The sequence below is a fragment of the Lycium barbarum genome, chromosome 2 (genome assembly GCF_019175385.1).
Source record: "Lycium barbarum isolate Lr01 chromosome 2, ASM1917538v2, whole genome shotgun sequence".
Classification (NCBI taxonomy): Eukaryota; Viridiplantae; Streptophyta; class Magnoliopsida; order Solanales; family Solanaceae; genus Lycium; species Lycium barbarum.
The window spans coordinates 97,366,176-97,377,083 of record NC_083338.1 but is presented as its reverse complement, the minus strand read 5'-3'; the positions used below and the strand labels follow the sequence as shown (position 1 = coordinate 97,377,083).

The following is a 10,908-nucleotide window of genomic DNA, read 5'->3' as shown; positions in this document are numbered from 1 at the left end:
CATAACTCTATTTTATTTCATTGATGCCTCCCCATTTCCTTGTTGTATTGCTGTTGTTGTTCATGTCTCTCATACTCAGTACAATATTTGACGTCCGTTTTCTTTGGACGCTGTGTTCATGCCCACATGTAGACAAGGAGGTGAGCTTGACCCGGACTCCTAGGAGCTGTCGGTGATTAAGAGCACCCCATTGTTCGGAGGTGCCTATGATTATGTTTAATGTATATGCACATGCATGTTTTGGGCACGACGGGGTCCTGTCCCGTCCATATGTCTAGTACTCTAATAGAGGCTCGTAGATACGTATGTGTGGGTAGTATGGTCTCACAAGGTATGATTTTACGTATATGTATGTTATGTTTTCAAAAGAAAGTCGTTTTATTGTAAATCGAGCAGGGCAGATAGTAACACGAGGGATGCTCGGTGGTTCGCCCCGGACATCCGTCACGGCCCCTAGTCGGGTCGTGACACATAATACTGAGGAAGCTACTTGGGAAGCAGAGGAAGACATGAAGAAGAGATATCCCCACTTGTTTCCAATGGCAGGTATGAGCTAGCGTTTTAAATTACTCATGGATGAATCATTCTGTTTGTTCGAAGAAACTTGTGGTTTGGTGAATTCTTTTCTAATCTATTATTCTCATTCGATGAATGAATCTTAAGGGGGGGATAACGTAACATCGCATAAATCCGTATAGAGTGTGAAAGCATTGTATGAGTCCTTTGGAACCTTATATGTTGGGTTACGTGCATGACTTTAAGCTAAAGACCCAAGAGGAGATGGTCAAAATGAAAAGTCTCTACAGTTTCACGAAAAAGAGGTTTGACGGTCGTCCTTTGTACCGTCGTTCTGTTCGACGCTCCGTCCTTTGTACCGTCCTTTGTGCCTGCCGGGCTGAAATTATATAAGTTGCAAAATTTTAGTTTTTCTTCCATTCTTTTCACTCTCAAAAACCCTAAGGACGAAAATATCTCTCTAGGGCTCCAACACTAAGGTAAGAACATCTTAATCATTGATTATCAATCCTAACAATAAACCCATGATTCTTAACATGATTCTTGTGACTAAAACCTAGGGTTTGCAACATAATTCTTCCTAAAGTGATTCAAGCTAGGGTTTGGGTGTTCTTCACTAGGAAAGTGAATTGTTAAACTTTGTTTAACACACTAAGGTATGTCTCTCTTTTAAAAACCTTATCATGGATATATGTTTTCTTCTCAAATGTTCTTTATAGAATAAAAAGGTGAACTCTTCATGCAAAACCCTAATTCATGTCTTTGCTTGTGGTTGGTGTGCGCGAGGGGACAAGCCCACATTAAACCTTGATTGTATTATCCTCTATATACGTATATGGAATCATAATCGTTTTCTTCTATAAGAGATGATTAGCGATGATGGTTAATTGTTGGTATTGATGACTTTACAAAGAAACTAAGACAAAGGAATCTTGTTTAAAGAAGTGGAAACATTTTCATGATTATCTATGAAATTATGAATTTTCGTAATGGCATAATGAGCTTTAATGCTATTTGATGGTGTGACTACTTTGAGACAAATTATGAATCGGCTTCTATGCTATGAACTTTGTTGTTATGTTTGGCCTAGCTACTCGGGACGAAGGGTAGCCACTATGGATCCTAGTGTGTCATTGCCTAGCCATTCGGGAGGAAGAGTGGCCACGGCTGGGTTCGCTACTCGGGGTGTGATTTATGCCTAGCTATTCGAGAGGAAGGATAGCCACCGCGTACTACATAGTCCGGTGTGATTTATGCCTAGCTATTCGGGAGGAAGGATAGTCACCGAGAATTATATGTTCTGGTGTGGTGCGCTATACGCGATATGCTTGATTCTTGGGCCTGTATTGGCATGTGTGACATTTTTATTCTCTTATGGAATTGTTGATGACTATCATAATTGATTAAAAAGGCATATTTGAAGTTGTAACTTGACAAGAGGCTTTATAAATGGGTTTTGATACTTATTATTGAGATACATAAATTGAATAACTGTTCTTACATTGCTCTCACCTGGCAAGACTAATTTCTTTATGTATTATGTACTCTATTTTCTTATTACTTATTGTCCCCGAGGCACTCACTGAGTACGAAGTACTCAGGCATACCATTGTTGTTTTTGATGGTATGTTAGGTAACAGAGAAGAGCAGGTTCTTAATACTCCAGGCATTTAGGAAGGACTTGCTGTCGCTGCTGATTTGGTGAGCCCACACATTCATTCGTGGGACACTCTATTTATTTAATTCCATTTATTTATTTTAGTTTCTGGGTTAGACATTTACTCCTTATTCTTAGAAGCTCCTTAGTATACATTCGAATGTGAGTAGAAGAAGAGTTGTCGTTTAACTCTTTCGGGCACACTATCATGTTTTGGGTGAGTTATTTAAATTATAAAGACTTCCGCTGATTTAATTCATATATTCATGATTTAATTCATATATTCATGATTTGTTACATTTAATTTATAAACTGTTGGAGGCGAATGTTGAACCTGGCGGGTTCAAGTATTATTATTGTGTTGTTTAGGTTCTTCCGATGTTGTTCATGATATCGGATACCGATCACGTCTAGAGTGGATTTTGGGGCGTTATAACTTTCTGCTGACGACGTGGGACGAATAGGGTTATATCCAGAAATTCACAGTATCATTGCTTCGAGAATGGGCCAACACGTGGAATATTTGAAAACTGGTGGATATACACAGATGTAAGTCTTCAGTCTTCCATTTTTCCCTCTCGCTTTCCCCTCTTTCTCCATTCCATCTCTGCTTCTTTGTTTGAATCTCAAATCTCATCAGTTGTTTATCACTCAAAAGTGTGTGCTCTTCGTGTTGGTAAATGTTTTCCGAAATCTTTTTGTAATTAGTGCACTTTCTTTAGTTGAAATCTGCATTTATACTTTTGGATTGTTTCTGATTGGATTTTCTACATGTATATCAATACTTTTTCTGATTTACTCAGGCATGTGTAGCTTTAGACACCCAGGTGCAAGATTCTGATAAGTACTGCAAATTTTGTCTCAATATCCCTTTTATAAATCTATTTTTTTTGTGTGCTGTTAAAATCTATATTGATTAGATGTCTCTCTTTTTTCACTTCTAACAAAGTGCACAAAGATGTATTCTACCGCTGGAGCAGCTAACTCAATTTAAGTGAGGCACCTAAGGTATTTGATAATGAGCTTGAAGCAACTTAATTTTTTAGTTGCTTTTTTTTCACAGATTATCTACAACATACTCCTCTGTTAGTGAACAATCCAAAAGCTACATCACTTATTTCTACATGGTTGTTGTTTATATTCGTTTTCAAGAAATACATTTGAAACATTTATCATTTGTTTGCATCTATTTCAATTGCAGATTGCTACTGTTAGTGTAACTTAGTGTTTTCAAGAAAATTTAGATATACTGTATAGGTTAAACCAAATTGGAAATATTACTTTAACAAAAGCAAGAACTATAGGAATAAGAATGTCGACGAACAATGACATCGCATTGCATAGACTTCAAAAGACTAAGGATATTGACTCGCTAATAGAAATATGTGATGTAGTGATATGCACAAATGTTTCCCAAGAGAAAACAATTCTTGACAGATGCTCTACAACTTGAAGTTGATTATTTCACTTTGCCGAATTTGATTTTATTAGTTTAATTAATTGAGTTGAAATTGAGAGGCTCCTATTTTTTTATTTTTATTTTTTGTTAGTTTAGTTGATTGATGAGTGCAGGTAGGGTGGGGTTTTTGGCTTACATATCATATCATATCATTGTGTAGCATTTGGTTTCAGTGCTGGTGAGGAACTCACAAGAATGTGAGATTTATGCTTATGTGAGGTAATCCCTCTTTCTTCACGATTGTTGTGTTCTTTAAGTTTATTTCAATTTAAGACAATTTTAGCAATTCATACAGCTCATCAGACTTAGCTATGAAGATTGAAGCTTAAAGGATCGTCGTCCTTTAGATTTCCAGTTTCTTTTTCTGAAGAATTCCACAGCCAACTCCCCAAGGAGCTCAAGGGGAACCCTGCTATTATCATTACTGGTCAAGTTAGTGCATTCACTATTACAATTTCCTCACCCGTTTATCGTTTCTTTCTTTTTCTTGTTTTATTCTTACCTCATCAAAAAAAGAAGAACATATCTTTTTGCAATTCTGAGTCGATATTTAAACTTATGAATAACTTGTGCATCCAACCAATGAAGTCACCATACTTCTGATAATTTTTTTCCTTTTCTTCTAGCTGTTTTGAATCTTCTGATTAAGAGATCAAGTGGGAGAAATCTGAATTCTGTGAGTTCAATTTCAATGTTGATGTATGTTCTAAAGGTAATCTTGGTGAAGCTAGAGGAGGAAGCATTCTCAGGGACTGGAAAAAAGAATTGGTAGTAGCATTTTCTGAGTGTTATGGGATTTTCTCTAACAATGTTTTGAGAAGGATTTTCTCTAACAATGTTACAGACTAAAGTCATATTATTAGGCTTATGCTGTGAATTCAAAATCACTATAGCTATGTTAACATAGAAACTTATATGGCAACAGAAGAGTATTATCCATTATATTAGAAGCCTGATGACTCAATGGTAATTTGTTAGAGGCCACTGTTTTAGGAGGCTAATATGGTAGCAAATAAGCTGGCTAACTTGGGTGTTCATAACAAGTCGAAAACTTTTTTCTAATGGAACAGTATCTTGCCTAAAGGTACTAGAATTACATTGAAAAATGATATATTGGACATACCATTTTTTAGAACTTGACCCAACAAAAAATCTGTAGCTTGGATAATGGTTAAAATATTGATGTTGTGAACATATTTTTGAGAGTTCTATACTTATGTTGTAAAGGAGGAGTAGATTCTTCTAATTATCAGTGTTGCTTCTAGATGGTACTCTCTCCTCAATTTTTGACTGCATATTCTAGATTCAAGATAACTTTACCACATTCCATTTTTAGTGCTCTGACTTGAGAAACTCAATTTGGGTCAATATGTCTTGAATTTTGAACTAGTCCAAGTTCTGTATGGACTTAATCCCATAAAATTTTGCATGTCTACATTTCTTTTATCTCGTCTGTATGACAAGTATAAAAATCAAGATGAACTACATGCTTTAGGATTGAAATTGCCATGCCTTCTTTTCTGCACCCCTACCTCCCCCCTCCCCCCACACAAACTCCTTCTCGGATAACTTTTTTTGACTTTTTATTTTTTATTTATGTCCATGGAAATTGTTGAATCTCCGTAGACATCAAGACTGTGTGTGGAAATTTGGCTTTGAACGGTGTACAATAATTTTCGTGATTATACAAGATAGAAGAACAATTCCAGAAGGTACTTTTCTATGCTACATGGCCAATACTTCTATCAGCAAGGAGAACCTCAAAATGATGCTTCTATTTGTATGTGAGCGCCCTCTCATTTGTTAACTTAATTAGATGCTACTGATCCGTACATGAGTAGTTTTGAAATATGGATGTAGTAATGCATTTGTTGCTGGTAATCTCTTATTTCCTTTTTGTTTACACTTTTCTGAATGGGGACTATACTTATCACCAAAGATAATGATCAGGCGTCCCTTAAATTCAGGAATTTGACTTGCACAGACAAATTGTTAGTATTACTACTATGATTAAATTTGTTGTCGCCTATGATGGTAATCTCTACATATATGGCTACATGCTTTTACTTTTATGTCTAGACACAGTGTTGGATGAAGCATAAGCTTGACGGGTTCAATTGTACCCAATATTTTCGACGCAGAGCACGAACTCATATATAATTTCAAAAGTATAATGGGTTTAGTAGTAAGAATCTAAAAGTTGAATCCATGAAATTTAATTTGGATGCACCCCTTTGGCGAAAATGTGACGGTAATTGCATAACCAATATCCTTTAGTTCATATATAACTCAAGCATGGAAGTTACACTACACTAGGTAGGTACGATTGCAAAATTTGCTAGATCTTTTTTAGGAATAGTGTTATATATAAGAGATATGGCATAGTGAACCTTCAGAACTTAATTTTGAAAGTTCACATCATTTCTAAGTGTGATTCCATCTATTCTACAAGTTAGCTAAACACCTACAAAATGAAAAAGAAGAGTACTATCAAAGTACTTCATGTATCTGTTGTATATGCTTTTTAATGTTTATTCTCTGCTGGAAATTTGAGTAAAAAGTTGTCAGTACTATGACGTGTTGTTGATTGGCTTAACTTCTCATTTGGATTGTTAACATAGTATTCCTGAGCCTGAATTGGGTTGTTCCTTTGACCGAGATTGTAGTTTTACATAAGCATGTTTGCTCTTTCACTTTCAACTTTTTTATTAGGATAGTATCCTACCCTCTTAAGCCCCTAACTTTTATTCCTCGTGACGTTACCATAGTTGATCATTTCCCTTTGTTGAAAAGCAGTGATGCTTGAAGAATATTTGTGCATATTTCATGCAGGAGAATTTTTAAAGTATGCTAATGAAGTCATCCTTTTAGTTTATTGTCAAAACAACAGCTTTGTAATTTCACAGTGTATTGTGTCAACTCCATTGTTTGCCTGTGAACCAAAGTGGAGAATAATTGTGTTCCAATCTTAAAAGCCTTCCCTCGTGTTGGGACAATGCACAGCACCCCTAACAAGCTATGTTTAAGATCTACAAATTGGATGAACGATTTTATTAGTCATTATTGTGTTCTGATGAAGTATTCTTTAGTGTAAAATTAAGTAGTTATTTGATATACTTCTAATTCAATATATATGCAAATGTTTATAGTTGTGTTGTATCTGCATCACATAAGCTTTACACAATATGAGCAGTATGTTTTCCATGTGCTGCTTTTTCATTCTTTTAATTTAATGTTTACTCCTTTCCTGCGTCACTCAATGACTATGCAATGATTCACCATTGGAAATATAAAATGTTGGGCCCGTGCTACCCATCTAGTCATTAATAGAAATAAATAAGTAATAATAGGTATTGGAAAAAATGTATGGTAAATATTTGAATATGCTAAAATGAATTATAACCTTTTAGATACTTGAGTTTTATAGATTTAAACTAATCAAAGTATGTGTTGACAAATGCAATGCGTAGTATAGAGTCGAAATATGAATTAATAATAATCATACTACTAAAATCTTAAATCTTAAGAATTTTTTGGATTTGCTATATGTAATTAGGGTGTATCTGATGTGATGAAAATTATTGCTAGAAAAATATTTTCTATGTGAAAGTCTTTTCTGGTATTTGATCGATAAAAATATTTTATGGGCTCAGACATCATTCTCCTTATATCTAGACTTTAAGCTTCATATTACTTCAAATAACATTTAGTTTAGTACGTGCTAAAAAATTTCACCTAGTACCAAAATGGATTGTGGTGGGATGATTGAGACTCCTCCATCCTTAACCAGACGTCTCGAGTTCGAATCCTAGGTAATGGAAAAAAAATTGTTGGGAGTGTTGCCCTAGAAATGGACATGCAATGCACAATCCAGATCTAGTTCATTTTTTTTGCTCCGATTGCCCTTCAAATGCACCAGTCTTTAATTTTTGTCCCTCATATCTATGGTATTTAATTTTTGCCCCTGCTACTTATTTAATGAAAATATCTAGACCTGCTTCCTAAGGCATAATATCTATAACATTTTTATCTTCGGAAAATGAACTTTTGCCCCGCTCAGCATAAATTTTGTAGGAATTAAGTTATGCAGCATAAGTTTTGTAGTATTTTTTAGATTATCTTGAGTATTGAAAGTTTTGCCTTGTCCGACATAATTTGTACGTGTGTGTGTTATGATACATATGTCGAAATTAAACGTAAACTATGCCTTGCGAAATCTAAATTAGGCCGGGCCAAAAATGCTGAAAGGAAAAAAAAATGAAAGACCACAAATTTGAGGGACAAAAATTAAAGACCACCCCGAAATAGGGCATTTGTGCAAATGACCCGAGTTAGTCAACCTCCGATGCAAGGTGGGAAACTAAAAAAGAAAAAAAATCTAATAATGATATCTAATAATGATTAATCTTTAATCTATATATTTTCCAAAATATTTCCACTTAAATATGTCTGTCATACTAGACGAACTGTTAATTAACTATGCAATTTTGGTGCTCTTTTAATTATCTCTTGTCGATAATAAATTTGTTTGGTGAAAAATCAGAAATGTTGATAACCAACAATCTTTTTCATAAAAGTTGCGTTGTGCACCGTTACGAATAATCACTCTCATCAAAGGCCTCTTACATTTTCTATGTGTTTCTCTTTAGGTTTTTTTACAAAAAAAGAAAAAAGAAAAAGGGTCTTGCTCCTAGTACCTTAGCAAGCTCGTTGAAGTTTTAAAATTCAAATTCATGCATACCACTAAATATATTTGACCATAGTGTAAACATCCAGAGGCGGAGCCAAGATTTGAGACTTGTGAGTTCGAAATCTATATATAATATAAAAGCTAGGCATAGACAATCTTATGTGACACCTCTACATGACCTCTATTGACATTTATCTTTTTTCTCATTTTTTTGGAATTTTTATGATCTTTTTCTATATAATAATCAGGCAAATCACCTAAAACATGCCTCACAAAAATGAATGCTCTTGCAGCCCACATTTGAGTAATCAATACAGCCTTATATCAAAATTGGTTGGCATTAAACCCTTCATATGAATCATATGGTAGTAGGCTAGTAGCCCCAGCAACCGATTGTCTGTTCTTTGTGCATTTAATCTTTTATGTATTTTGTATTCCATAATTCCATGAGTAGAATGTTTCTAAATAAATTTACTCATTATTGAACAATGCAACTGCAAGTATTTTCTTACACTTTCCACAAGGAATTGCCTGGAAATCATGGTTGTCTATGAAGTGAGCAGTCCACCTATTCCTAATGCCTCAGAGTGTGAGGCTCACACCGTGCCATTTCAATAAAGCATATTTGAAAGGCTTCAGAGTTTGAGAGGCATTTCATGGCGAGAATGTTTCGTACCGGTATCATTTTTTGGAATAATGTTGAAGAGGAAGTTGAAAGACAAGGCAAAGATCCATGTATTTCAAATTGAGTAGTGATTTCCTTCTATATGCAGTTAAGATTTCATGATATTATTTTTTTCGTGATTATTGATTTATGCTTATTATTTGCTTTAACATTGAGTTATATTTTATGTTTCAGTTATAAATGTATTATTCATATAAAAACTTTTGATGATATAAATTCAAATTCTTTTGGTTTTAAGATAAAAAGAAGAAGAAAAAGAAATTATAAAGCAAAGACAATTAAAGAGGAGAAAAGAAGCACTTAAAGCGAGGAAACCATTTTATGAAAAGGATCCAAGTATTAAAATATTTTATTTAGGTATAAAAGAAAATCTATATATAATATAAAACTAGGCATAGACAAGGTGATGTGACATCTCTATGGCCTAGAATGCTATTTATCTTTTTTCTCCTTTTTTTTGGATTTTCTTTCATTTTAAAATCAAATGCTACTACTAAATAATTCAAAAGCCACTCTCTTAATTCTCTTAATTACACCTCTTAATTATTTTAATATACCTTTTCCTCCACCTCTCTATCCGTTTGTTTTCTTTAGCTCTCTCTAATAAAGTCATTGTAACTGTTTTCTATATAAATTCTTAATCAATAGAGCATAAGAATTCTTCTACTATTTAAGTCGGAAAGAAGAGTTGCATTTTGTTCATCCAGTTAAATTTCTTGCATATGATAGAGTGATATTGTGTTTTTTAATTCTGCCAACGAATTGGGGGAGTAATATTATTTTTGCCGGATTATTTGTTTCCCTACATTGTTGTTTTGTTTCTAATATAATTAGATTGATTTGTTTTATCACAGATCTTTCTTTTAATTTTTGTGTTATTGCAAATTTTTTATTGTTGCATTTTTTTCCTTTCTTTACTCTAGCAGAAGTTGAAGAACTATGATTCAATTAAATATGCTTCGATTTTCTTCTACCATTTATCGAAATTAATATTATGTACCCGATTTTTTTCTATTTTGTCCGCTTATAGGATGAAGACCTTAAAGGAGTTTGCTTGAGTTCTTAGGTGATTCAAGCAGGAGTAAAATATAGTTGAAAGACGGAAGAGACAAGGCAATTCTTGAGGTCTTCGTGTAATGTTATAATCTCAAAAATTTATAAATGCAATTCCATACTTCATTTTCGTCTTTATGTAGATTCGCAGTAATTTTGTGTTCAAAAGGAATATTGAAGAGAGATTTTATCTTTAAGATATTCGATTTCCTAACTTTTATTTTCTTAATTTTTCTCTATATCTATTAAGACAAGAATTAATTGACTAACAAAGAAACAATGGAAGAAGGAAGGCAAATTAAAGGTGGTAGTAGAAATGGAAGGCTGTAAAATCTGCTTATTTCATTCATTATGGTATATCCCTTAACTTTTAGTTATTCTTTTTCCAAAATACTCCGTCGCTCTTTGAAAAAATAAAATCACAATCAGACCATTTAATTTGATAGTACATATATTTTGATGAAATAATTTAATTGTTCTGTCACAGATGATACGTTTTAATCATATTTTAGGTTTAAGTGATGGTTTAATGAAATAGTGGTTATTTATGATTTTGTCTTCTAAAAATATCTAATTGAAATAAAAATTAAAAAAAAAACTTAAAATTTTCAATTTTGTTAAAAAACTAAACCACACAATTGTATTCTCAAAATTGTTATAAACTAAAAGTACAAGACAACAAGAGTATCCAAGGTGACAACCGACAAGCATGCTGTCGTGTGAGAGATATAAATGAATAATGAAATTCAAATATTTTTGAGTGTTTATTTATTTAAGAAGTATTTTCGTGAGTATATATAATAAAAGAATTGTAATTATATATTGAATTTACACTGCTCTCCTCCACT

The 10,908-nt window shown here is 33.5% G+C and overlaps 1 long non-coding RNA gene across 8 annotated transcripts; it reads left to right on the top strand.

Annotated features, from left to right (window-relative positions):
• The first annotated feature begins 2,705 nt into the window (after positions 1–2,705).
• LOC132626683 (uncharacterized) lies at positions 2,706–5,670 on the top strand. Of its 8 annotated transcripts, XR_009577565.1 has the most exons (5): positions 2,735–2,849; positions 2,977–3,017; positions 3,123–3,851; positions 3,928–4,064; positions 5,259–5,670. It is a non-coding gene; the product is annotated as an uncharacterized LOC132626683 (long non-coding RNA). The 8 variants fall into 8 exon arrangements; XR_009577560.1 differs by lacking the exon at positions 2,735–2,849 and adding an exon at positions 2,706–2,722 and having other exon boundaries at positions 2,977–3,851; XR_009577564.1 differs by having other exon boundaries at positions 2,729–3,017.
• Positions 5,671–10,908: the final 5,238 nt, after the last annotated feature.